General features: G+C 40.4%; 1 long non-coding RNA gene across 2 annotated transcripts; it reads left to right on the top strand.

The window, feature by feature from the left end:
* Positions 1 to 25314, top strand: LOC140895699 (uncharacterized). Of its 2 annotated transcripts, none has more exons than XR_012154314.1 (3): positions 1 to 81; positions 572 to 708; positions 25245 to 25314. It is a non-coding gene; the product is annotated as an uncharacterized lncRNA (long non-coding RNA). The 2 variants fall into 2 exon arrangements; XR_012154313.1 differs by lacking the exon at positions 25245 to 25314 and adding an exon at positions 14070 to 14159.
* Positions 25315 to 27827: the final 2513 nt, after the last annotated feature.

Here is a 27827-nt window from a genome sequence, read left to right as displayed (position 1 = left end):
TTTACAATGAGCCAGAGCTGTCGGTGTCATTTTCTGCTTGGTTTCTTCATTATGATGGAAAGGTTCAGGCACAACAGAGAGGTTATCTGTCATTTTTTATTGTAACATCTGGTAGATTTAGGAATATTTTGTCTCTCACAGTCAGCAGCACCATGATCTTCAGAAGAAAGTGCAAGAAACCTTGCAGTTATGGGATAACCTGATCGTAAAGAAAATTTCCTCCTAACCCCATCAGTTACTAGTTGGCTTATGCCCTGCAACATGAGGGCTTGTAGCCCTTCTAGAACTCTTGGGTATTTTTAAACCTTATTATTATTATTATTACTATTTATTTATTATACCTCTGGATAGTCTTTTTTATCCACATAAATGCCAAACCCTGAATCCTGTAAAGCTCTTGACCTCCCTGGTCTCCTGTCAGTGAGTTCCACAGATTTGTGCATTGTATGAGAAAATTTCTCAAACTTTTGCAGGGTAAAAATGTTTGTAAAATGTCACACACATTCATTTTCACTGTAGACAGCTTTATCCAGTTTCATATGTAACAAATCTCTATCTTTATTTTTTACAGTGCATTGTGTCAGTCGTGGCAAGTTACAGTATTTGGATGAAGCATTATCCATTCAGAGCTGCCTTAGCTAGAAAATCACCAGTAAAATTTATGAAAGCTTCTTGAACCTGATTGATTCACTGCTGTGATCATAAAATGTGAGTTTAATCCATTAATTATAGTGTGTGTGATGATACTGCTTGCAAGACATGAGTCTTGAATTTAGAGCACCTAAACCTTTAAGAACTGTCCTTATCCAAGTAAAATGGTAGCTGCTTTTCTATATTTTAAAGAACCAGTAATAGCCAAGGAGAAATATATACAGTAGTATCTCAGAGTTACGAACACCTCGGGAATGGAAGTTGTTCATAACTCTGAAATGGTTGTAACTCTGAGCAAAACATGATGGTTGTTTTTTCAAAAGTTTACAACTTAACACTGACCAAACATAGCTTTGAAACTTTACTATGCAGGACAAAATTGCAGTTTTTAACCATCTTAATTTAAATGAAACAAGCACAAAAACAGTTTCCTTACCTTGTCAAACCTTTTTTTTTAGTAGTTTTCCTTTAACACAGTACTGGACAGTATTTACCTGATTGCGTACGACTAGTACCAAATGAGGTGTGTGGTTGACTGTTCAGTTTGTGACTGGTGTTAGTAACTCTGAGGTTCTGCTGTATTGTCTTAGTTGATAGGCTTGTTCTGTTAACAAAGTTTTCAGCCATAATTTTTTAATTTATTTTAATTTACTTTTTTACTTATTATAAATTGCATGGGGGGAAGTGTGTCACAGTCTGACCAAAGAAGTTTAAAACCCTTAGGGATTTTTGGTTAACCATGTTTTATTAATCATTATGAGCCTTAATTCAGATGCTCCAGATGTTAGTGCTAAAGCTAGAAAGGTGGCTAGCATCTGTGCTACATCTCTGATGTAAGAAGGCTCATACCTGAGCTGTGTGAATGTCAAAATGTTCATGTTAATGAGCATGCCAAAGGAAGATTTTTTTGCATGGATGTATACCTCTAAATTTCATTTTATGCAAAATTCCTGTGAAATGGTTCATTTAAATTGAAAACAAAACTGCAGAAACATGATTTTCTGCTTGTTTTAATAGGAACCTATTTTCATTCAAAAGGAGACCCCATATTTGCTTGTAACCCCCCCATCTGTAATTTTTAATTAGTTTTGTGTTTTTATTATGAATACTTTGCTTACCTACTGTAGAAAGAGAACTCAAAATAATTGTGAAAATCTATTCTCAGTGAGGTAGGTGCAAATTGGTAACAATGGTGACTTTGGTGTAAATCTGGTAACTCTAGTGTCTGCAGATCTTGTGGTTTGGGGGATTTCTCCAAAATCAGAGGGGACAGTGCATTGCAGGGAAAGTCCACAGTGTGTGAGGTCTGAGTACAGCTGCTGACAAAAGCTCATCAGAAAGAATGCCAGATACAAGAGTTCCGCAGTGGTATTTTATTTTTAGTTTGTTTATTCATATTGATTAAATTAAAATACATCATCATTTGTACTTTTTTAGAAAAACACACAAAGATGAACTAATGTCACAAAAGATTTCATGTCCTAGAAGGAAAGTCTCTTTCCTAGATCCACTCACACTCAGTTGAGCCCACCCCTCCAGGAAAGGTTCTGGGTGAATACCCTGTGGCATACCCAGAAAGTCTGTAAATTGGCTTCTATTGAATGAAGGAGGGAGTCCCAGAGCCAAAGACTCTTCACTGGGCTTAATGATGGCAAAGTATTCTCTCCAGTTGAAAAAGAGGGGACTGTTTGCTCAAGCACTTCATCTGATTGCTACTGCATCATTTATTTAAAGAGGAGCAGACCAGTTCCTAAAGACGCCAGAACTTAAACCTTTTAGAGCTTTATAAGTCAAATCTTAAGCTTTGGAAACCCTTTGGAAGCCTGTACAAACAATGGAACACAGTTGTAATACACCTCCTGCATAAGGTACCACTTAGCAATTGAGCACTATGTTCCGCACTAGCTAAAGATTCTGAGTGCTCTTTACATCTACTCATCTATAGAGTCTAGCCTCAAGTTGACAAAGACATACTGTGAGGTCCACATCTGAAAGGGGAGGCTTGTAACTTTCAAGCACAGATGAAAAGAACACTTGGCAGCTGCTGTTGTCTGGGCAGCCACAAGTACCCAAGGGTTCAACAAGAACTTGAATAAAAAATGGCAGGCGTTCTTCCCATACTGAGGGAGCTGCTCTAATCCTCACCATTTCCTCTCCTGTCAACAAGCATTAACTCTTTCTGATCTGGGCTGATCAACTGTGAGATGGGTAAAGAAGGAAGGACAAAGAAGTGGGAGAGGGAGCCCGACACTATCATATCATTGAAGTCAGTAGAGCTGACTGAGAAATAGGAAGCACTTTCCACATACAAAAATTCAAAAGAAATTTAAAAGTTGGCTATTTTATCCAAAGTTTTTACAGGAAGGGTCGCGTGTGTTTGTTGTTTTGTTTTTAAAAAAATCAAACAAACAAAAAACCACCAACAATTTTTGGTTGTTTTCCCTTTTCAAAACCAGAAAAAAATGAAAGAAGCAAAACTTTTCATTTAGAAAATAGGCCATTTTTCTTTGACAAACAATGTTTTGAAATAAAAATGTCGACTTGCTTAAAGACAGGGGGTCAGCCCAGAGAGAGAGAGAGAGTGGGATGACTTTGGGAAGGGAGAGAGGTCAATGATCATACAAGTACGAACTTCAGAAGCTTAATGGGAGGCATGAGAGGTAGTGGAAAACGAGTTGAGGAAACGGAGAAGGCTCTAATTGGTTTGGGAAGATAGAGAGGAAAAGTGAGGTGAGGCAAAAGAGAAAGGAGCTCCCAAAAGGAGCATACAAAAGGTTTTGCAGTAAGCTTCAGGAAAGTCTATAATTTTAGGGCTTAGCCAAGATGAACTTCTAAGCCTGTTGAAGTTTTTCCATCATTGGTCATAAGCCTTCAATGATTTTTTTCATTCTTTAGTTTATAAAATGCAGTTGTATAATTATAGGAAAGGGTTGGGATATGTAAAATAAGATTTGTAAATCCCTCTGCTTTTCACAGTGCATTTATATGTAAGACTATAGATTCTTTTAATCTGTAAACAAAGCTGGTTGAATAGGAAACAAGATGTAATGATGGAAAACCCCAGAGTTTGGTCAAAGAAGAAATATAAACACATTTAAGGCAAGTCTCTTCCCATCAGCTAAAACTTCAGGATCAAGTCTCTGCCAAAGCACTCTTTTCCAGGAATATGACATAGAGAGTGCCACAATTTGGCTTTGAATGCTTTTCACCTCATTTTTACAACTGGATTGGATATCCAGACTGATATTGCAGCTCTGTTTCTGTTCAACAGCCTATTTCTGATTAATGACAGATAGAAAGTATTAACATATTAACATAAATCTACCTTTCAAACAGCTTCCCAAACTGTTAGCAATTTAAATTTGTTTCTGCTTAATGTGGAAATGCCTTGACTTCATAGTCCAGGTTTATTACCTCACTCAGCCAGTTTTTGGATCATCTGTTTCTGTTAGAACTAGTGAGGATCCCAACCAAATTCCCTAGACAGAAATACCACTGAGCCTTGGGGAAGTTCAGACTCAGATCCAAACATTTAGCTTCGAGCCACCTTTCTATCTTAGGTACTTAGGTGGTCTCCATTACTGCCCCTATAAAGTAAATGAGATTTAGGTTGCTAATGCTTAAGTCACTTTTGAAAATAGGACTTAGGTGTCCAAGTCACTTAGGCCTTGCAATCTGAGCAGAGTTTGCCTAAATATCAGGCCCTAACTGACTCAGGAAGTCTGTGGAGGAACAGATACTTGAGCCAAGGTTTTCTGCATCCTAGGCTACAGCCTTAACCTCTGGATCATCCTTCCTCTCTTTGTCGACCTGATGAGGATGGGATAAATATTACCTCTCTTGATGATACTAACCGTAGGGCTCTATAGCTATCTGTGACTTTTTGGAACTCTGGGTGAGTCTGTTAGGCTACGTCTTGACTGCAATAAAAGACATGGTCACAGTTGGCTCAGGCTAGCTGACTCAGGCTCTGAGACTTGGTGCCATGTGTGTTTTATCACAGGGTAGCTATACTTTAAAGTGTCAAGGATTTGTCTGGTGCTTCTGGTCCAAGGCGGAGTAACAGAGTTCTGACCATAGGAGTGTTCACTCTGCTGTGTGCCACTTGTGGGGTAGGAGATGGAGTGCCTGGCAAACAGGACCATAATCACTGGGATTCCTCCCAGTCCCTGCCAACAAATAGGAAGTGTGGGGGTAGAGGCAGAGAGTGGAGAAATAGCCTTCCTCGTCTTTACCACGAGAGAAGTAAGTGTAGTGGAGTTCAGAAAGACAAGCTAATCACAGCAGGATATCCTGTCCTGGCATTGCAATGCTTTTTTCATAATGCTGATGCAGTAATATACTGCAAGCTGCTCTGTCTTCTCCCTGCCCTCCCACATTGCCCCATGCAGAACTACCCGGCTAGATCTGCCATCAATGCTGAGTAGTTTCTAAAGAGTTTAGAAGCTACTTATTATGTGCATTATGGCAAGTGTGGTAAACCAATGAAACTAATAAATTCATTGAAATAAGTTGCTGCTGGTATGAAAGGACCTTCCTCCACAGATGGAACTAAAAACCACTGCAGACCCACCCATTTCAACAATGAGTTGGGTTAATGGCAAGCGGGCCGATGTCAAAGGCATTTATGTGAGGAAGTTAATCTATACCATATTGTATCACTTCATAAGACATTCATAGCATACATTGTCCCAAGGGCAGAGTTTTCCTTGAAATCTAGGTGACAAAATAGGGATCTGTCCCCTTGAATATCTTTGCAAAATCAAATGGTAGAAGTAATGCCATTTGTAGAGGATGGTGTATTTCTTGCCATATAAACTTGAACTGTGCTAAAGAAACTGTGGTACTTGTAGCTTACATAAAGGGCAGCTATATAGATATAAATATAGATATAATACGATCTGTTATAGGGCTCATAGCACTAAGTATATGTCCTGGGTGTGGTGGGAAAAAATCAAAGCAATAACGAATAGGCTATATGAAATGTGAAAACACACCAGTTCTCTGGCTGAGAGCTGTATCTGCTTTCTGTCTGATGTGGGGAAGAGTTTTAACTAGTGGCAAGGGAAGATGAAGAGAAGCAGGTACAGACCAAACAAGCAGATAGACTGACAATGAGGAGCTAATTTGACCCATAAATGGTCACAAGTCAGAGCTGTGTAAGCATCCAGAAGCATGAATGTTTATCCAACCTACATAATATTTTCCAGTCCCAGCCCCTTAAAATGGTCCTTGGTGACCCTTCTACTCCTAACATTTCTCCTTCAGTTAGTCTGCAGCTCACTCTCAGTTGAGAACTATCATTCTAGCAGTAGGCTAGGCCCCTTCAGAGGTCTTTTTGGTGTGTCCATCTGAGGGGGTCTCATTTTCCCTTTCTGGTGGATATGATAGCTTCTCCCCTGGATCATTCACTGCACCTCCATTCACTCTTCGCCTGTATTCTGGGGTTCCCCAGTTTGTTTTTTTTTAAAAAGCAACCAAACAAAAATACACCCCAGGCTACTTGATTTAGAAAACTGGCCACAGCTTCTCTGCAGAAACTTTAAAAACTATATAAAAAAAATGTCTTAAGAAAAAAGAAGTAGGGGGACTGGGGCCTTGATCTTGGACTGTGTTAATACGGGCTGTTGTGTGTGGCGGTGCAAAGTAAAAAACAGCAAAGCCAAGGAGCACAGGAACTCGCTCCTGAATGGGTACTTTTCCACTCCCAAATTCCTCATGTTATCAAAAGGCAGAAAGAGGAGCATGTTACTTAAGCATTTCATCTGCATGATGAGGATTATGCTTAACCTCATGTTTCCTCACATACGCCCATTCTCTGCCCACACCTCATCTTTTTTTATACCCTTCACTCTTGCAAACAAGGGAGCAGGGCTGGAAAACATACTTTTGCATAGTACATATTAAGGATAAACCTTACTTCACTCACATGTGACCTTTACTGAAAAATATCATGCCCCTGATACACACCAACGAAGGAACTTCAGGCACTCAAATGTGTTCACTGGCACACTAGACTGTAACAACTTCAGAGCTCTTCCACATCATGAGAATGATCTGCAAATAAACAGGGCCTATTTAATCCTTTATTCAAACCTTCCATTTTCAGAAAGTAGAGAGGGGAATTTGTATAAAATGTTAGCTGCACAACTATTAAAATCAATGGCAGTCATTTGGCTAAAACCCCATGCATCTCTTTGAAAATTTATCCCTAGCTATTGATGTACACAATAGGCTAGAAGAGTTTTAAAAATATGTTGGACCAAATTACCCATTTTAGAACTCCCTAAACGTCTGTTTACACAGTAGAGCATAACAGCTCCTTTGGAAGATGGATACTTAAGAAAAAAAAATCTCTTCATGCTGAAATAAAGTACTTTCATTGGTGTAAAAATCTGGAAGCGAAGCTCTATGCCAGGAGGTAGGAAAGGATTAAAAGCTAAGAATATTTTATTGCATTCAAGTATAAATATATTTGAAATGAAAGCACAAGGCAAGAGAAGTGAAAGCCCATATGTTTTCAGTGCTGTCCATGTCAAAACAATGCCATTCTCCAGAAAATAGTAAACTACTGCTCTTCTTGAATTATTCCACCAGACATCTTTCTGCCACTAGAAACAGGAAAGTTTGGTGTAACCATACCATATAACAGGCAAAAAACAGACTGCCCATCTTAAATGCAATATGTTATATTATTGGTTATAACAGCTATTTTATGGGAATTTCTGCACTTTATTGGTGCTTTGCGGGGAGATGGCAAAGGCAGGAATGAGACAAAAGAACTACAGTTACAGAGGCTTAATTTCCTGAAAAATAATTCTCCACAACCTGTGTAAACGTTCTTTCATTAAAACAAATGTTCTTAAAAGATTTTAAAATGTACATTTTTCAACAAAAACCTCATACGAATAATTGCCTGTCTTTTTCCCACATGATCTTCAACAAACAGCTGGCAAATCTATGCTGCCCTGTGGCCTTGCATTTGACTTTTTTTTTTTTTTTTTTGAAAAAAGGACTTGTCTCACACTCCTTTACTGCACCACAAATGTAAATGCCATATAGACTCAAGAGAGAATATGCTGGGCAGGATTTCTAAACCATATCTATCAGATCTCATGAGTCAAACACACAATTTTTATAACCTTACTATATTTTCAAGCAGTTCCTATTTGGAAGTAGTATGGCATGTTGGTGTTAAAAGTGCTGGGCTTGATTCTCCAAGCACAGTTCATAGGGCAGGGACAGAATGACATCGGGGGATCCAGTTGCAGCTCCTTAACACAGAGCCAACCAGCTCTAGCAGAAGTTAAGGCACATAGTGTGTCAGTGGATAGTAGGGACCTTTTAGTGCACAGGGTCCACATGGACAGTTAGTGTGTGGCACACTGGCGCACTATAGATTTACACCCCCATTTGCCATGCAGTAAAAGTTCATGTAGACGTGGCCTAAGACTTTGGATTTAAATGTCTATGGAATAGCTTTAGTTTTTATACAGACTGAGATTTCAGAAGAAAGGAAGGAAAGCAATGGTGATAATTCAACAGTGGGCAAGGGGCAAGGCTTCTGAATAAGGAATCAAATTAAGCCAAGTTCAGACCCAATTACAATTTTAAGACGGCAAGGGAACATCCATCAAATGCCAAAGCTGTTACTCTTCCGTTATGTTTAATATACAGCTGGGAATAAGACAGCTTTCCTGAGACCAAGTGAGTCACCACCTTCTAGAACAGTGGTGGGCAACCTGCGGCCCGTCAGGGTAGCCCGCTGGTGGGCCGCTAGACAGTTTGTTTACATTGGCATGGCTTCCCACAGCTCCCAGTGGCCGCAGTTTGCCATTCCCTGCCAACGGGAACTGCGGGCGGCCATGCAAATATAAACAAACTGTCTGGCGGCTCCTGTGTGGCCCACAGGCTGCAGGTTGCCCACCACTGTTCTAGAATCACGTTCCATTTCAATTCTCACATCATTCTGGAAACAGGATGACTCCAGCTTGCTGCACAATCAGTGTTCACGTAGACACCCCCTTAAAAAACTTAATCAAGACTCAATTAACACCTGCTGCTTTTTTAATTTCCTCTGACCCTCCCAACCACATGATGTTTATAGCACATTATTACTACATCCATTTCTAAGTCTTGTGACCAGCTGGATCTCCAGCAGGAGATAAGTCCACAGGCCTGGGTCTTAGGGCTTGTCTACACTACAGATTATGGTGTGAATATGCCACGTCCCTCAGTGCTGGTGTGGACAGCACTGTCAGCGGGAGAACTTCTCCTGCCAACACAGCTGTCACCTCTCACAGAGGTGGTTTTATTATGCCGACGGGAGAGCTCTGTCCCATTGGCAAACAGCATCTTCACCAGATGCACAACAGTGGTGCAGCAGCACCTCTGCAGCACCTCTAGTGTAGACTAGCCCTTACACTGGACAGCTCTGTCCCAAATTCCTGCAACTACATTTCCCCCCGCCCCACCCTGAGGGACTGTTTACTGAAGTCATCTGTTGCTCCTAGCCAACAGAGCAGAGTGTATAGATAGGCAATTTGGGAGGTGTGATTGCAGCTCCTATAGGCCTATATCTGAGCTAGTTAGATCAAAGCTAGTTTGAGTCACAATAGCAGTGTAGCTATGGCAGCACCGACTAGCCTCTTGCGTGTGTACCCAGGGTCTTGGATGGACCTGGATTCAGGAGACGAGCCTGTGCCACCACCGCGGCAGCTGTGACGACGCTCCTGTTATTACTCAAACTAGCTTCGATTTACCTAGATCAAAGCTGGCTTGGGTTTGTCTTCATGGGCTGTATCCGCACCTCCAGACTGCAGTGCAGACGTACCCTGAGGTAGCTGGTTCTCTTTGGGACTGTAGCGTTAAGGGCTGGATTGTTGAATTGGATCTGGTTTTGAACTAGCATCCAATGTACAGTGAGGTACCTTTGCCAGTTTGTCTTACCCAAAAGGCAGCTGCTGTGTTCAGAACAAGTTGGAGTTTCTTGGTTGTCCTTCAGAGGCTGCCCGTGGTAGAGTGAGGTACAATGTTGCAGTGTGGTGACAAAGGCCAGGTTCATTCAAGCTAGGTCTGAATCCAAGAGGAAAGGTATCTTGGCAACCCAAAGGTGGACAAAAGCATTTCTGGTTAACGTTGCTATTTGAGATTCCAAGAATTTAGGCTGGGATTTTCAAAGGAGTCTACCAGAGTTAGATGACCAAAACCCATTGAATTTTAAGGCATTTGGGCACCTACTTCGTTTAGATTGAAATCAGTGAGATCTGGGCGCCTAACTTCTTATGACTCCTTTGAAAATCACAGCCTAGACGATTGCAGTGATGGACACCCTAGAAATATATAAATGGACTGAAAAGAGAGCAGAGCTGAAGCCAGCAAAATAAAACTCTGAGATTGTTCACCTCCTTCACCGTAGGAGGAAAGCTGATCTCAGCTGACTCTGAGGTCACTGCTCCCACCAGTTCTTCAGAATGCTCCCCTCTAACCCCCCTCCTTCCCCCGCAACCAGCATTTCATACTGGCACATATTTGATCATACCTTTCTGACACTTATACACAGACAGAACGCCTGAATATAGGCTCAATTAAATCACATATATATTAGTTAAATTATAGATCATATTAGCCAGTTGTCAACTATATATTTTCACTCTAAGACAGCAAAGGAAAATTTAGAATAGCACAAGAAAAGAGAGGTGCTGCTTGGCTGGCTTAGTAATAGTTGGTTGTACTAACAGAATCGTAGCAATGAGGGATAAGAGTGACCTTTTATATCACCTAGTCCATCCTACAGCGAGTACAGAAATGTTCCCTACAGTATATTTACTAGTGCTCTGTCCTGCCTTCAATGCACTGCAAGTAGTAATTCTCATGGCTTATAAAAGGATCTGAGAGAATAACACTGCCATACATAGCAAAAGGCTTGAGAGTAAGCTGTTGAAAAACTCTATTATCAGGCAAAAGTGCTGAGGGCAAGATTATCAGTGGAGAATATACATGTTCACACACCCACAGGCTCACTTCAAATAGAGAGAGCAGCATTATTAACAGAAATAAAGACTATATTCTCTCTCACCTTGTCATCAAATCATAGTTAATATACATGCAGCTCCACATTATATACCATGAGCAAACAACTTCATAGTTACTACTTACACAAAGATGTAAGTATAGACTCATAAGTGAAGGTAAGGCAACTCCCATCTTTTCATGTACTATGTATAAATATACCTGCTACTGTATTTTCCACTCCAGGCATCTGATGAAGTGGGTTCTAGCCCACAAAAGCTTATGCCCAAATAAATTTCCTTGTTGTTTTTGCTGATACAGGCTAACACAGCTACCCCTCTGAAACCTGTAAGACTTCAGAGTGTGCTTCACAGTGATATTATTTCCAGAGCTGGACCCCATGCCCACTACAGTCAAGAAGTTTTTCCATATGCTTTAACGGACATTGAATCAGGCCTTAGTAAGGATCCGGTGCATAGTGAAGGCCAGTTTTTCAAAAGAGCCCAGCATCCAGTAACTCCCATAGTTGTCTCTGGGTGTTGCTGAGTATTTATGAAAAGTGGCCATATCATTTAGGTGCCTAAATGGACGCTGAGCACTTTTTTCAATCCAGCTACCTATTTAGGTGGCTAGGCAAGAACTATTCCTTGGTAAACTCTTCTGAAAATGCCACCTTCAAACTCCGTGGGGCCAATTCTCAGAGTTCCTGAGCAGCCACAATTCTGATTGAAGGTAATGGAAGCTGTGGTTGCTCAACACCTCTGAATATCAGTCACTGTCTGCTTTGAGCCATACACTACAGCTATGCTTAAAGGCCTGGATTGTGGTTATCCACTGCAGACAAGAAGTTTTCAGGAGCTGCCCAAGTGCCAAACAAAAGCAAGCCAACTGTTTATTTTACTTTTGTTTATTGTAAACTGGAGTTTTGTATCAAAAGAGTACAACTGAACAGAAAGCAAACATGTCTTTCCATTATTGTACGTGAACAATAAAAAACAAGAAGTTTTTTAAATGTTATTCTTCTCTAAGTGGATCCACATTACAATAGTCAGAAAATATTGTGAACTTTGCATTTTAGCATTATAGAATCCCACCAAAACAGTTTTGCAGATGTTCTAGAAAACCAGTCTCTAAATAAAATTCAGCTTTGCTTTGATGCCGATGAATGAAGTGTTATTGGTGCCACAGAGATGCCTTCATGTAAACAAAGGTTCACACTGTAACATTATAACATAGCAAGACAATTGTGTAGTTTTAGTTTCTGTTTGATAAAGTGACGTGCTTTAATTTTTACATGTACCATACATGCTCATCTGTCAGAATATGGAATAAAGATCTCTCTCAGTTAGCAAATGGTGCCAATGCATAATTCATATAGGAATAAAACTGCAGGCAATCAAATGCTATTTTCAAAGATGCTTTCAATTACTTTAGTGTAGGATCCAAATTTAGGTTTTTATTAATCCTTAGATTATTATAGATCATTTATACAGTGCCATAGGTGTGAAGCTAATTGGAATTTTGCCTAATGAAAACTGAGTGAGGGCTTCAAGTTTTGGCTCACTACCATTGTTGCTTTAGCCCTCCAGTTCATTGACAGATAATAACTAGGAGTTCAGAATCCAGCAAATTTCCATAGCCAGCTTTAGCTTGGAATCATAAAGTTGTATTACTTGAGGAGAAAAATGAAATTGACAGTGGCTACAGCTGGGCAGATAATGGAAAAATTACACATTGAATATTTTATTTAAAATGTTCATTACATTATTAAATGAATATTATTCAGCCTTTTCAACTGGCAACTTTCCATGGGTTCCAAAATTCTTTCATCCTTGAGCAGATGCTGAGATGGGAGATACTGTATATAAAACATTGACTTCACTGGCAGCTGCTGAGTGCTCAGCGGTGTTGAAAATCAGGCCACTTGTTTAGGCACCTAAGCATGGATTTAGGAGCCTAACTTTAGGCACCTATTATTGGAAATGTTGACCTGTGTATACATTAACCTAGTTCAGTCCCCAGTTACCTGTGCACAACTCCACCGAGCATAAGGAGAATTGCTCCCATGTAATTGACGGCTGGATCAACCCCACTAGAGTCATTATGCCCATTTATGCGGTTGACCTCTGAGGTGAAGCAAAGAAACAGCATAAAATAGATTAGAACAAAATCGAATAATGTTGTATCCAAATGACATTACAGGAACAATTTAAGCATACGGACAGAAGTCAATAGACCTGATTGAATATTTTACGAAGTAATTAATGCAAATCTGAAATTAATTTTGATTTAGCCATGTTCTTAACCCCTTAACAATGGGCTGCCACTGCTACAGAGGGTCAGAAACAGAAGCCAGGGGAGTTGTTCACCATTTGTAAGAGCCTCAGAAGCCTGCCAGTGGGAGTGGTGGCAGTGTGGAGCACACTCAGAGTTTTGCCTCTCAATAGCCTTGTTTTTATGTCACATCTTAAAGACAGCAACATAGAGGGTGAAATCCTGACCTCAGCGAAATTAATGGGAGTTTGCCATTGACTTCACTAGGGTCAGGATTTCACCCTGGGTCCTCAGTGTTGAGGCACTGGTTCAGTAATGACTCAGCCTCAAGGGAATCACCACTGCTTTGTGTATGAGCACAATTTTGGTCCAATCCAGATTTCTTAAATGAAAGAGCAGTGACTTTACAGCCTTGCAGGAAATTAGTTCCATCCCTGGCTTTGTCTGTCTTATTTAGTGTGTGCAATTATCTATTCTGATGAGTTGTTTGGGGTTTCTGTGAATGCAATCAATTACATGCTATGAAATATCCTTAAATATTTTGAGTTTCTGTTATGCACAGTTTTATAGAGATATTATTAAAAACATACTCTCCCTCAAACAGGTCACTTTAAAGTTCATTATATTCAATTTTCTCTAAGAGCCCCTACATTGTTAAATTAATGGCCTGTTATTGGTGGTTAAATGAAGCCTTCATTGTGTTATCTATCACCTCCCATAGAATACTTCAGATGATCACAAGACCCCATTATTCTCCTGGATTTTGCTGTCTGTTTTTTTTTTTTTTTTTTTTTAATGTTGGCACAACTGGGTAACTTTTTTCATTATCTGTGAAACCAAGTTCCAGATGTGTTCACTAACATGTAGGAGCTGCTAAGTATGAAATATTTTGTTCATGATAATACTTCAGTGATTAGATACATTTTGCAATTTTGCAATTAAAAGTACCAGAAGTCATTACATCATAGAAATGAAATAATAGGCTCATTGACTGGTTTATTAGAAAGATTTACCAAGAACATTTGACTCTGATAATGGCAATAGCTATGGTTTCCATATGGTTTAGAGCTATTTAATGCCAAATACTTCAGAGCTCTCTGAAGACTGATTTCAAGTTATTATTCTTTCCACAGGGTGAATAAATTGAAGAATAAATAATCAAAAATCCCAGTTTTGGATTTCCAAATTTCTCTTTGTCTTTCAGTATCAAACAGGGTTGGGGGAGATGGAAAAGAAATGTATTTATCTTCTGAAATATCACATGAAATATGTGTGTGTCTATGTACAAAGAACTAATTAAAATAATTTTAAAGAACTATATTAAAAACATTAAAACTTTTTTGCGAAAGAAATTATATCCAATTTAAATTCAGCTATGGATCCCATGTTGCATTGTATCTCACTGTATTTTTTAAAAAGGAAATTCTTATAAAAGTACTTTTAAAACTTCAATTTGTAAAATTCTTCCCTACTGATTTTCATGTTAGCTAGTTCTCTGAATGTAGTTTATTTGGGTATAATATTTCTGTGTACAGAGCATATTATGCTGAATCAAGTGTCTATCATTCATTAAAGCCCCTGTAATGTATAAACTAATCCATTACTCAAGAAGAAGAGATCTGCTTCTATGGGATTTATCTTCATGAAATATTTGCTGCCAGAAGAAGAAACAGGTACTTTTAGCCCCATAAACAGTGGTGCCTCAGATAGTTTCCCTTTGGATGCCATATAATTTATTCAGCTTTCCCATTAGGTTTATTTTAACCTACTCTCCACGTTATCATCTGGTTTTGATTACTTACACTAAAAAGAGAGAGAGAAAATAAGAGAAACTGTCTCCAATGACTTTGAATTGTAAACATGTGAAACTGGCAATTAAATATGTAATCCTGTGGCCATTATCTAGTTGCAAATGTTCATTACTGCAGTGATGAAAAAATAAAACCAACTTCACAGCCTTCTGTTAATTTGTAAGAGTTAAATATCTGTCTGTATGAGAAACAAACGCTAGCTCCATGGTTATTTGTGCATACAAAACCAATTGAAAAGCGGTATAGCAGGATGGCTTTGGCAGTATATAATAGCTCCTCATTTTACCCAGAAGTCTAGCCCAAGCACTCTAAATATTCTTCGGGTGTATTAAGGTATCTGAGCTGTCTCATGAGACATATTGAATATCTGCAGTGTGGACTACCAGTGGGATAGCTTACAGCATTCGTGATACAACATTGGCCATAGCCGTATTTTTCACAGTTCTACGGCTAGCTCCAGGGTGGACCTAGCAAATGAATACTGGAGGTAGGTTATAACATTAAAGTTAAACATGCTATTATTCCAGTCAAATGTAAAATGTTTCCACACCAGAAAGTGCCAGTGAGACAGCAATTCTTTGGCAAGATTACAACTTAAGACAGAATGTTCTAAATGAAGATTCATGCAAATGGCATTGTTAATCTTCTTTCCCAGTTGCGAACAAGACACTTGCGGGGTTCCCAGAAAACCATGACAAAGCCACGTAAGAAAAGAGAACTTCAGTTCTCACAACTGTCCCTGCAGGGGTCATGACTAGAAAATCTGTTTTTCCCTGTATCAGACTGGACTCTCTAACAATAACTTCTCAAATACTCTGTATGACAACAACCCTCTCTTTGTGTCAGTGTGAGTGTGGGATAAGACCGAGCTACGTGGCTTTTTAAGGATCAGTGTCGCTTGTGAATAATGTCTGGAATTTGTCCAGCTGGACCCATGTGCACAGATTCCAGATGATCCTGTGCAGCATGTGCTGTTGAACTCACAGAAATAGAGCCATGAAAAAGCCCACCACACCCAGAGGTCTCAAGGAAAAAAACAGTCCCCAGACTAACATTTCATAGCTGAGATTTTGTATTAGGGGTTTTTTTGCATATCTTTAAGGCAGCTCACCTGCTGTTAAGGCTATAATTGTGTGTGTGTGTATACAAAGAAATAATACAGCAGAGTGAACACTGATTCCTGTTGGACTCACTGTTGGTCACTATGTTCCAAACCCAAACAAGAGCAGAAAAGTGGCTCTGTCAGAGGTTCCTCATAGGTAACAAACCCTGTGGCAGCCCCTACACAGTCAGTGGGTTTCTCCCACCAAGGGAGAGAAACTGAAACTCAGCCATGAAACTCATCTTATTCTGACACTGTCAGACAACAGGAACCACCCTTTTCTTCATCTGATCTTTTCATCAAGGAACAACGAAAACATCTCAGAGCAAGCAAATGCTGCTGCAAATAATCTGGAATATCCAGGGAACTGTGCATGGCTTGAAACACTTTTCACCAGATGGTTCTTTCTACCATAAAATTCTTAGGGACCTATGTAGGGTGAAATCCTGGCTCCACTGACATCAATAACAAAACACCTGTTGACTTACGGTGGACTCAGGGTTTCACTCATAGGGTATGTCTACACTGCAATTAGACACCCACAGCTGATCCGTGCCAGCTGACTCAGGCTCATGGGGCTCAGTCTAAGGGGCTGTTAATTGCAGTGTAGGCATTTGTGCTCAGACTGCAGACTGAGCTCTGTGACCCTCCCACCTCACAGGGTTCTAAAGCCTGGGCTCTAGCCAGAGCCCAAACGTCTACACTGCAGTTCTTGAGCCCCTGAGCCCAAATCAGCTGGCATGGGCCAGCCATGGATTTTTAATGGGTAAACATGCCCATAGCACCCTATTGATTTTAAAGGATTATACCATGAAACTCCAAAATGATCTTCTCCAGGAACTGAACTATGTTTAACAAATAATATAACAAAATTAAGTATTACCTTAAATAGGCAACTCCTTGTCCAAAGCAACCACTTTCAGTCATCCCAAGGTTTCTAGTACATGGTTGTTTGATCTTTAGGCATATAGGAGTTCTAGACAACTGATTTTAGCTAACTGCTTTGGGGGTTGCTTAAAAAAGTTTCATTGTAATACTTGACACTTAGCAGTCAGTGCTTTTCATTATCAAGCAAGTACTATTATTTCCATTTACCATCTTGCAATGAATAAGATCACTGCCCACACACATGGATTTTGGAAAATCAACCATTTTCAGACTGGAAATAATGAAGTTGATGGAATCACCCAGCTGTACACTGGTGCAACACGATGCAGAATCTGGTTTACAAACATTGGCAAATATATTTTAAACACTTTGGAAAGTTTATGGCCAGGATTTTCCAAACTGGGGCCTAAATCTATATTTAGGCATCTAAATAAGTGGCCTGATTTTCAAAAGCGCTGAGCAGCTACAAGTCTTCTTGAGAAATTTAGGAGCCTAATCATAGGTTCTTATTTATTTATTTTATTTTATTTTACATTTTGCACTATGTTACAAAAGAGCAAACAGGTAAAAGGCTATTTTTTCTATATTCTGAAAGTTTGGCAAGCTGAAAGCAACATTGTTTTCCCCGGGTTTCCAGGAGTTTGTAAAGTGTACAAGTAAATTTGACGATGGTCCACAAATGGTTGAAAGTAACGTCCAGTTGTGAAAAAAATAGTGGCAGTGCATAGGATTGGTGTGGTAATGCAGGAAGCTTGTTAAAACACTTTTGCCAGGGCCTACACTTCTGCTCTTAAACTGAAAGCTGGGAGCAAATTTTTTAATTCGTTTCAGGTAAAAGTGAGATGGCAAGTGTGAATTGTGAACAGCTCAAGGAAGAACAGCTGTTGGGCTGGTGTGCACAGTGAGGTCTGTCTGCTGATGAGCAGGAAAAAAATCAAAATCAGAGGGGGGTAAGAACTCCACTTGGTTACTTGAGGGAAGCCCTGCTCCAATCTTTTATGAGGAGGGAGACATGTGATGACTTGGGGAATTTGTACAATTTGAGATTATGAACTCACTGTAGGTATCTTTACCAAACTACAAACTCCATTTTTAAGTGCAGCTTCTTTGTCTTCTCTACAGTCTCTTTGCAACTATGTTGGCCTGAATTTCCAACAGGGGTAGTGCAAAAGGCCTAACAACAGAGAATCATTTAACTTTGAAGATTAGCCAGCTAAATGACAAAGAGAGGGCTACAGCCCAGGGAAAACCAGTGTTTCAAGTCTGAACTCATGGGGGAGGTTGCTTTGGTAATGAAGTCACCTGGCAGGAGTTTGTGATCATCTGAAGAGGCTGAAGGCCAACACCTGAAAGGGGGGTCCGAAAGTTATAAAAGGACAGGAGCTATTCTAGTCAAGGGGGCATTTTTCCCCAGCTCAGGATGATGGAGAAGATGAGACAGGGGATCCTGGCTATCTTCCTGAACACAGACAGTCCCCCACAGTTAGGATGTTTGTGGTTTCCTAAATGAGTCATGTTATCTTGTGCTTTTTCATTTAAGTAAATGAGCAATAATGTGTTAGACACCTATGCAAAGTGTCTGTGTGTGCCAAATGCTATACCTACCACATGGCCCCTGAATGAGTTAAACTGTAACCCAGAAGGGGCTCCTCTTCTCTGGCCCTCTGGAAGACATGCTGGAGAGAAGGTATATATTCCAAAAGTGTGTCTCGGGACCTCAAGATAGGGCAGTGACTACGCTCCATTCAGGCTCTCGAGGCTTAAAACATCCATGCGCTCAGTGGCAGGGTTCCCTAACAGCAGTTTAGTAGGTGGCCATGATGGGGTGCTTGACTGGAACTGTGACATCAGTGTCACAACTCCTCACCAATTTCCATTTGAGATAAGGGAGTCAGGTTGAATTTAGCTGCTCTGCTCTCAATTTTGAATGATATATTCTTGGCTAGAATTACTCATCCTAAAGAATGCTTCTACAATCCTGCAGACAAGTTTGAGTTCTATATCTGAACTCACGCACTTTGAGATACTCACATGAAAGCCCTTATGTAAGCACGTTATCTAACATTATCTTATGTTACATTATTTGTTTTATTAACTAGCTGCCTTTTTCTGAAATTATACAGAAAGACTGCTCTTACTCCTGATTTGCAAAGTTTGTCAAGTCATTCACAAACTGCATGTATGCCAGCCCATTGAACAGCCACAGACGTGTTGTTAATCAAACAAGCCTTAACATTGTGTGAAAAACTGGCATGGGATGGTTGGCCATTCACAGATGGCCTTCTCTCCATGTTGCCAGTTCAGAAATAAAAGAAAAAATGTGAGCAATAAAACTAGATATTTCCATGGTAAATTTTAACTCAGTGTGTGATAGATTATATTAAATAAGTGTCAAGTGTGTAGCTATTAGGAACCATAAGCAAACAAACACATCTAGGGACATATGCTACACAAATGCCATATGTGGAACTCTCACTATGGGGAGAAATCCTAGTCCCCGTAAGTTAATTGGAAAACTCCCATTGACTTTAATGCAGCCTGGATTTGGCCTCAAATGTATAACATACCACTTAGACTTGTTTACAACATGAGTAAACCATTTTCCATATTAGCATGCACCTAGGCTATAGAAAGCATATGACTGACATTATCAGGAGACTCTAAATAAATATTGGAATGAAATATTTCAAATCAGTTCAAATTCTATCTGTCGTCATACCAGTGCAACCCCCCTGACCTGAATAGAGTTGTACAGGTATGACTAAAATAGACTTTAACCCCAAATTCCCATTTTATAAAACTGAGCATTTTAATAAATAGGTAGGGCCCGGTTCCCTAGATATGGCACCCAGGGAAGATGATCCAAGGGCAATCTGTTCCACTGTATTGATTTGTCTAAATTTTAGTATTATAATTTATTGATCATTTGTATATAACATTTGTATATATGTGTACATGGCAGTATATGTATAGGGTTGCACCAAAACATGTACAGACTGGAAACTTTTGGTGGGGTGAATAGCCAGTGGAATGGAGAGAGGAAGAAAAGACTTCACAGAATGTGGCTATAATAAGGCTAAGGTCACTTAGTAGATACATCAGGTCTCATTTTAGTTGCTAGTGTTTGATCGTTTTCTTATAATTACCTTTTTAAAGTATGCATTGCATGAAGGGAATTAATTAGAGGATCATTGTGTGAGGAATTGAGGCTGATAAATGGCACCCACACTCATGAACAGGTGGGGGGATTTGATGGAGCTAGTGGTGAAAGGGGGGACAGTCCCCATAGCAAGGGATGGAGACACTCACCAAGGGACAATAGGCAGCTCCTCCCCCGGGAGTCTGGGAAAAGCTGAGTGATGACTGGCCAGCATTCCCTAGCTCCCAGGATTTAGCCAGTGCAGGGATCATGTGGAGCCTCTTTCAGCTCCGTTCCATCAAAAAGTGTTACTCACCAACTTCCCACAACGGCAGTCCTCAAGGTTCAGAAGAAGGCTGGTAAAGATTCTGGGGCCAATTGCCCAAGGGGCAGAGGGTCTGTCCCACTTGTGGGGGGTATCTGCCTTTTTGCGGGAATCATACCTTTTTCCCCACAGCATGGGTCTTGTGATGCTGGCTGACCAGGTCATGATAGAGCGTATTCAGCTCAATTCACTTGTGTATTAGATCAAAGTGACTGTAAATGTATAAGTGTTTTGTGTGTTTAAACTTCATAAAACTAATAGGACCATTCCATGGATTGTTTTCACTTATCTGTTCCCCTCATAATGTAATAGCAAACATTTACATGGTAAAAAGAAAAGGAGTACTTGTGGCACCTTAGCGACTAACCAATTTATTTGAGCATGAGCTTTTGTGAGCTACAGCTCACGGCTGTTACTCTGAAACCTGTCATTTACATGATAAGTACCCTGGTAACTAAATTACCCATCAACAAAATCTGGTGAAATGCTAATGAAGGACTTAAGGACTTTAACAGAAAATGCTAATTTCAAGGCAAGTGGCTATTATGTATATGCAAAAAGAAAAGGAGGACTTGTGGCACCTTAGAGACAAACCAATTTATTTGAGCATGAGCTTTCGTGAGCTACAGCTCACTTCATCAGATGCATGCCGTGGAAACTGCAGCAGACTTTATATATACACAGAGAATATGAAAAAATACCTCCTCCCACCCCATTGGGAGAGAAACTGCTGAATTGGAATTCATTTGCAAATTGGATACTATTAATTTAGGCTTAAATAGAGACTGGGAGTGGCTAAGTCATTATGCAAGGTAGCCTATTTCCTCTTGTTTTTTCCTACCCCCCCCCCCAGATGTTCTGGTTTAACTTGGATTTAAACTTGGAGAGTGGTCAGTTTGGATGAGCTATTACCAGCAGGAGAGTGAGTTTGTGTGTGTGGTTTTTGGGAGGGGGGTGAGAGAACCTGGATTTGTGCAGGAAATGGCCCAACTTTATTATCATGCACATTGTGTAAAGAGTTGTCACTTTGGATGGGCTATTACCAGCAGGAGAGTGAATTTGTGTGGGGGGTGGAGGGTGAGAAAACCTGGATTTGTGCTGGAAATGGCCCACCTGATGATCACTTTAGATAAGCTATTACCAGCTGGACAATGGGGTGGGAGGAGGTATTTTTTCATATTCTCTGTGTATATATAAAGTCTGCTGCAGTTTTCACGGCATGCATCCGATGAAGTGAGCTGTAGCTCACGAAAGCTCATGCTCAAATAAATTGGTTAGTCTCTAAGGTGCTACAAGTCCTCCTTTTCTTTTTGTGAATACAGACTAACACGGCTGTTACTCTGAAACCTGTCATTATGTATATGGTTGGAGGTCAAAAGTCTAAGTGTGTCCCTCACTCAGCATCATCAAAGGAAAAGCCCACATGGGTAAAGACCCCATCAGCTTGCTTTCTGCATAAAGGAGTTATAAATATGAATTCAAGAAATGATCCATTATCTCTGGACTCTTTGGATTCTAACAGGGCAGAATAACTGAATGAGAAAATGTGGACCTCCAGAGTTATTCCGGGTAGCTATGAAAGACTTTTGGAAAACTGGTACTTTATTACATCATTGCCACCATTTGGAGTTACAAACTGTGGTTTACCTGTTATTATATTTTACCTGCTTTAACCTCTCAATAACTCTCATTCTTTTTTCTTAGCTAATAAATCTTTGGTTAGTTTACCATAGAATTGGCTGCCAGCATTGTCTTTGGTGTAAGATTTGGAGTATCAATTGATCTGGGGTAAGTGGCTGGTCTCTTGGGATAGGGAGAAACCTAATGTGGTGTGATTTTTGGTTTAAATAACTTTTTATCACAAAATTGTCTGGGGGGCGAGAGAGACTGGAAAGGCCAAGGGGACTGTCTGTGACCCCATGGGAAGACTAGTATAGTGATCCAGGAGTTCTAATCTAATTATAGAATGTATCACCAGTTTGGGGTGTCTGTCCTGGTATTCTGAGAGTCTGCCCTGCGATAGGCACCCACAATTGTGAGCCACTCTAGACAACATGACATTTCTGCCCACGATTGGAGCAGGAGTCCCCTTAAGGAGGGGGGTTTCCATGCAGATTTCCCGCCGCCTTCACTGCTCAAGGTGCGGGAGGCCAGGAGCCTCATGAGGAAGCCACGGGGGTCCTGGGGACCCGAAACAGTGTAGTCCTGGTCAAGGCTAGAAAGAAAGTAAATACAGGGGTCAACAAGATATTCCTGGAGAAAAGGGGTTCAGTGATACAGCATAGGCACATACATTACAATTGGCCAGAAGTTTTCAGGGGTGATGGTGTATATGCATCAGATGGAGGTGCTGATATATGGTGACAGCATGTGCAGGCATGGATTGGGCCAGGCGGTGTGGTTGGGTGGGGAGTGACTGGCGTTCCCGGTGGCTAATTTCCAGTGCGGTTAAGAGAATAAAATAAATGGTTCTCAGAGGTGAAAGACCTGGGATTTTGGTGATGGGCCTTAGGCTCATGTGATGGGGTGAGACCTTGTGGTCTTCGCAGGCTGAGGTCAGACCTTGTCATCCTTGAGGGTTGAGGTCCCTACCCTGCTGCACCCACTTCTCGCATTGTGGAGGAGGATGCGAGGACTCAGAGAAAGCTGAGCCCTGGGGGGGGCAGGCCGAGGAGAGCTTACCCTATGTTATGTGTTATACAGTAAGGAACCCTGTAACCCTGGCTCTAGTTATGGGTTATATGGTAAGGAGCCCTGAAACCCCTGCACTGGAACTAATTAAATGCCTGGTATAGGAGAGTATGGGTATTGAATGAGTAACACCCTTCCCCTCCCCTGTATTAAAGTTTAATAAAAGTTACTACTTAATTCCATGCAGGTGTCTGTCCTCATTTTGCCACTGTGTTCACATCAGTAGGTTTTGAGGAGAAATATGAAGGAGGAGAGAGAAGTTGCCTGTACATTTGAACTCCTGCTCTGTGAGATACTTACTGAAAGTCATTAGATAAGTGCATGCTATAAATATTATGTTACATTATTATTATTTATTTTGGTAACTAGATCAGGGAAAACATTCCACCTATAGGGGCAGCGTGGGTGTTATTTATGGGAGAAGTAAACAAGGGGGACATACAGGGAGTGGAAATAGGGGAGCAATAGTTTCAAATAGGAGCGTGGCCAGTGACCTATGATAAGCTGTAGTGAGAGACAGAGCTTAATAGAACCTAGAAAACAAGGACAAGGAGTGTGAAACTGTTGCAGATGGGGATGTGAAACCAGTTCATGAGCTCTTAAAGAGGAATGATGTAGTCAGAGTACTAGGGTAGGAAAATTAGTTTGGCAGCAGTATTTTGGATTGCCTGGAAGGGACTGAGTTTGCTGTTGGGAGACTAGAGTGAAGGAGATGACAGTAGTCCATGGTGTCTAGTTGCTGTGTAGACATACCCTGAGATAAGGCTTTTAATCTATTCTATATTTTGCCTTTCTTCCTCTTCCTACAAAAGACCTAAACCTGTGAGGTGCTGAGCACTTTGAGCACCTAATGAATGGTCAATAGGACCATTGGCACCTTGCAGAATCAGCTTGAAAGAGAATTCGCTGAAGTCTTGTTTGGCCTGATTCTCTTATCTCACCACTCCCACCCTTACCAGTCAAATCTGGTTGTTTTTCTGAATCATGTAACCTAACCAGTGCTCTGACCATTTCTTACCCTTTGATTTCATGTCCAAACCTGGGGACCACTTTCTAAAATGGCTTCCACTGAACACTTGAAAATTACTGGTACTGTGCATTTCACTGTAAGGTGTAAGAACACCAAGTGGTTGCCAAATGGTGACTTGCTGTAATGTGAAACATATGGTACCTTGTGATTTCCGTCCTTGTCAGCAAAATGCCTTGGATATCAAAAGGTGGAGGAACTGAACCCCCTGTTCTGAAAGGTGCTGTTCTGAGTGAACACTGGTGTGATAAACGAAGGGGGGGAGGGTATAGCTCCCTTTTGTGGACACCCAGCCAGCCAGTTAGCTATAAAGTCCCTCTTGGTGGCTGTTCTCTGTTTGCTTTACCTGAAAAGCGTTAAAAAGTCCCCCAGGTAAAGGAAAGGGAGTATACACCTGACCAAAAGAGCCAATGGGAGGGCTAGAACCTTTTAGAAATGGGGGGAAAAAACTTCCCCTTTCTCTCGGTGGTTGTTCTCCGGGAAAGAGGGGAACAGGGAGCAATTATGCTATGAGAAGCTTTAAGCCAGATATGATCATCAAATCATACCTAGAATTACTTATTTGGAACCCCCAAATATGTAAGTAGATCAGGAATATTTAGAAAGATGTGATTTATTTATTTTTATTTATAACAGATTTATTTCTGTTTATTTCTTATGGCTAGTGGACTCCTCTGTGCTAATCCCAAATACTTTCATTTTGCTGTAATCTTTAAGCTGGACCTCAAGAAGGTTATTCTTGGTATTAGGCTTTTGCTAGATTTAAAACACCCAATTACAAAAATTAAAGTTCCAGATGTATTTTCTTTCTTTTTTTTTTAAATAAAATTTACCTTTTTAAAAACAGGATTGGATTTTTGGTGTCCTGAGAGGTTTGTGCATATGTTGTTTAATTAGCTGGTGATAACAGCTAATTTCCTTTGTTTTCTTTCTCAGCTCTTCCCCAAAGGAGGGGTGAAAGGGCTTGAGGATACCCCACAGGAAGGAATTCCCAAGTGCACCTTCCTGGGTTCCAAAAAAAGGGTTTTGCATTTGGGTGGTGGCAGCGTTTACCAAGCCAAGGTCAGAGAAAATCTGTGACCTTGGGAGTTTAATACAAGCCTGGATTGGCAAATATTAATTTTTAAAATGTGCCAGAGTGGGGAATCTCCCTTGACAACTGGATAGTAGCACTTAGGCTGATTTCAAAAGTAAATTTTGAGCTGGTACAAAATGCCAGATTGACAAAATGAGACACCAAAGTGCTCACCTTATGCTGGATGCAAATCACTTCAGTGAAATTAATGAAACCAGCTGAATTTTTCTTTCGTTCTTCATTATCCTAGACAGAAGGGGGCATAAGAGAAGCAATAGAAGATACAAAATGAGTGGGGAAAGGAATTGGGACAGGTTGAAGAGCCCTCAAACAAGCAAGTGGAAGAAGCAACAGAAGGGAGAAGAAAGTCTATAACATGGCTTCACACACTATTTTATGTAATGTAAGTCATACAATACACTTCTCAGAAAGTTTGTTTGATTTAGAAAAATGGCTTTAATCTAGATTTTTATGCCTGGCATGTGTAGCCCATACACGACGATTCATGGAAGGCAATAGGAGTACACACATGAGCAAGCTCTGCTTGCATAAATTAGGGCTGCAGGACTGGGCCTAGACATGTCAGTATTTTACAAAACTGAATTGCTTTCTTCCACAAATGCAATATATAAATGCAGACACAAATAAATATACCTAATCTAAAGAATACTTTAAAGTAGATCAGCTAAAATTCTTTATCTCAGGTGTTTCTGTATTTGTGATATGTTGGGAAAATGCAGTGTTAATAGACCTCTAACTCAGCTTCTTGTATCATTCGTTCTGTAAAAATCTTGTAATATTGGCTGAATCTCAAGACTTGCAAGGTGTTTTTTTCTGCACTTACACATCTGTTATATATGCAGGTATCTGTGTGCTACTGTAGCACTTTTAGAGATATTTTGGCAGGTGAGCACAGATGGGAGGGTGGGGAAACCATGATTTTAAATGAACGGAGAAAATGCTGACAGTATCTAACATATATTTTAGATTCTTCTTCCAATATTTAAAAACAAAGCTGGATTAAAGCATAGAAAGCAACCTTGAAAAAAATAGACTTCTCTGATCACCAGCACACATGTTCATAGATTCATACAATTTAAGGCCAGATCATCTAGTTAGGGCATTAGCCTTTTTGCTACAGCATGACACTGGCAGGTCATGTTCAGTTGCTTGTCCACTACGATCCCTAAATCCTTTTCTGAATCACTGCTTTCCAGGAGATAGCCCTCCATTCTGTACATATGGCCTGCATTCCTTGTTCCTAAATATATAATTTTGCATTTGGCTGTATTAAAACTCATTTTGTTTGAATGGGTCCAGGTTGCCAAGTGATCCAGAGCACTCTGTATGACTGCTTGTCCTTCACATTATTTATTGTTATTTTGATTCACATTTTTCTGACTAATTTTTTCCTCTCAGTTGATTTCACTCATATCTTTCTCCAGCTTTCGGAAATTTGCCCTTTTGAAGTGCCAAGCGTATATATTACTGGTTGGGTCTGTCCTTTGTTTACCCATATTGTACATAATCCGGTCATGATCACTGATCCCAAGGCAAGTCCAGTCCGGTGAGTATTTCATCTTTATCCAGCATAATGAGGTCCAAAATAGTTACTTCGTGTTGGATGCACTATCTCTTGTGTTACAAAATTAATAGAAACTCGAATGATGTTTTACTACTGGTTGCATGAGGCCACCAGCACGTCTCCTAAATTGAAGTCTCCATGTAAAAACATATTTTTTTCTTTCCACACATCTTAGTCAGGCGCTTAAGGAGGTCTCTTTTTCTGATCGTCCTGATCTCTGGTTTCATTCAGTGGTCTGTAACATCCCACACCAGCACCCCCTCCTATTAGTTAGCTTATTGATCCATATGCATTAAGACCCTGTGGTTCAGAGTTATCAATGCATCTAAAAAAAGCAGTGGTGTCTCTCCTATACAGTACTACCCCTCCCAACCTCTTTTACCCATTCTATCCTTCCTAAACTGGTTATAACCAATGCCTGTAACATTTCAGTCATGTCAGTTGTCCCACCTGGTTCCAGTAAGGCCAGTTATATCAAATTTCTTCTCATCAATGAGAATTCCCATTCCTCTTGCTTGTTACCCAGCCTTGAAATAAAAGCAATTAAAATATTCTTCTCTCCACATTCTTCACATTCACTTGTTGATTTGCTGGAGGAAAATATCCCATTTTTTCCTTTGACAAAGGGCCTGATAGAAATCCCACTGAGATCAGTGGGAGTCTTTCCATTGGTTTCAATTGGCTCTATCTAGATCAGGCCCAAAATGAATAGTCTACAAGTATTCACAAAAAGAAAAGGAGTACTAGTGGCACCTTAGAGACTAACCAATTTATTTGAACATAAGCTTTCGTGAGCTACAGCTCCCTTCATCAGATGCTTTCAGTGGAAAATACAGTGAGGAGATTTATATACACACACAACATGAAACAATGGGTGTTATCATACACACTGTAACAAGAGTGATCAGGAAAGGTGAGCTATTACCAGCAGGAGAGCGGGGGGGAGTGGGGAACCTTTTGTAGTGATAATCAAGGTGGGCCATTTCCAGCAGTTAACAGGGATGTCCGAGGAGCAGTGGGGGTGGGGGGGAAATAAACCTGGGGAAATAGTTTTACTTTGTGTAATGACCCATCCACTCCCAGTCTCTATTCAAGCCTAAGTTAATTGTATCCAGTTTGCAAATTAATTCCAATTCAGCAGTCTCTCATTGGAGTCTGTTTTTGAAGTCTTTTTGTTGTAATATTGCGACCTTTAGGTCTGAAATCGAGTGACCAGAGAGATTGAAGTCTTCTCTGACTGGTTTATGA

The sequence above is a fragment of the Lepidochelys kempii genome, chromosome 11 (genome assembly GCF_965140265.1).
Source record: "Lepidochelys kempii isolate rLepKem1 chromosome 11, rLepKem1.hap2, whole genome shotgun sequence".
NCBI classification, from domain to species: Eukaryota; Metazoa; Chordata; order Testudines; family Cheloniidae; genus Lepidochelys; species Lepidochelys kempii.
The sequence above is the reverse complement of the archived record's forward strand: the minus strand, read 5'-3'. Positions and strand labels throughout refer to the sequence as shown.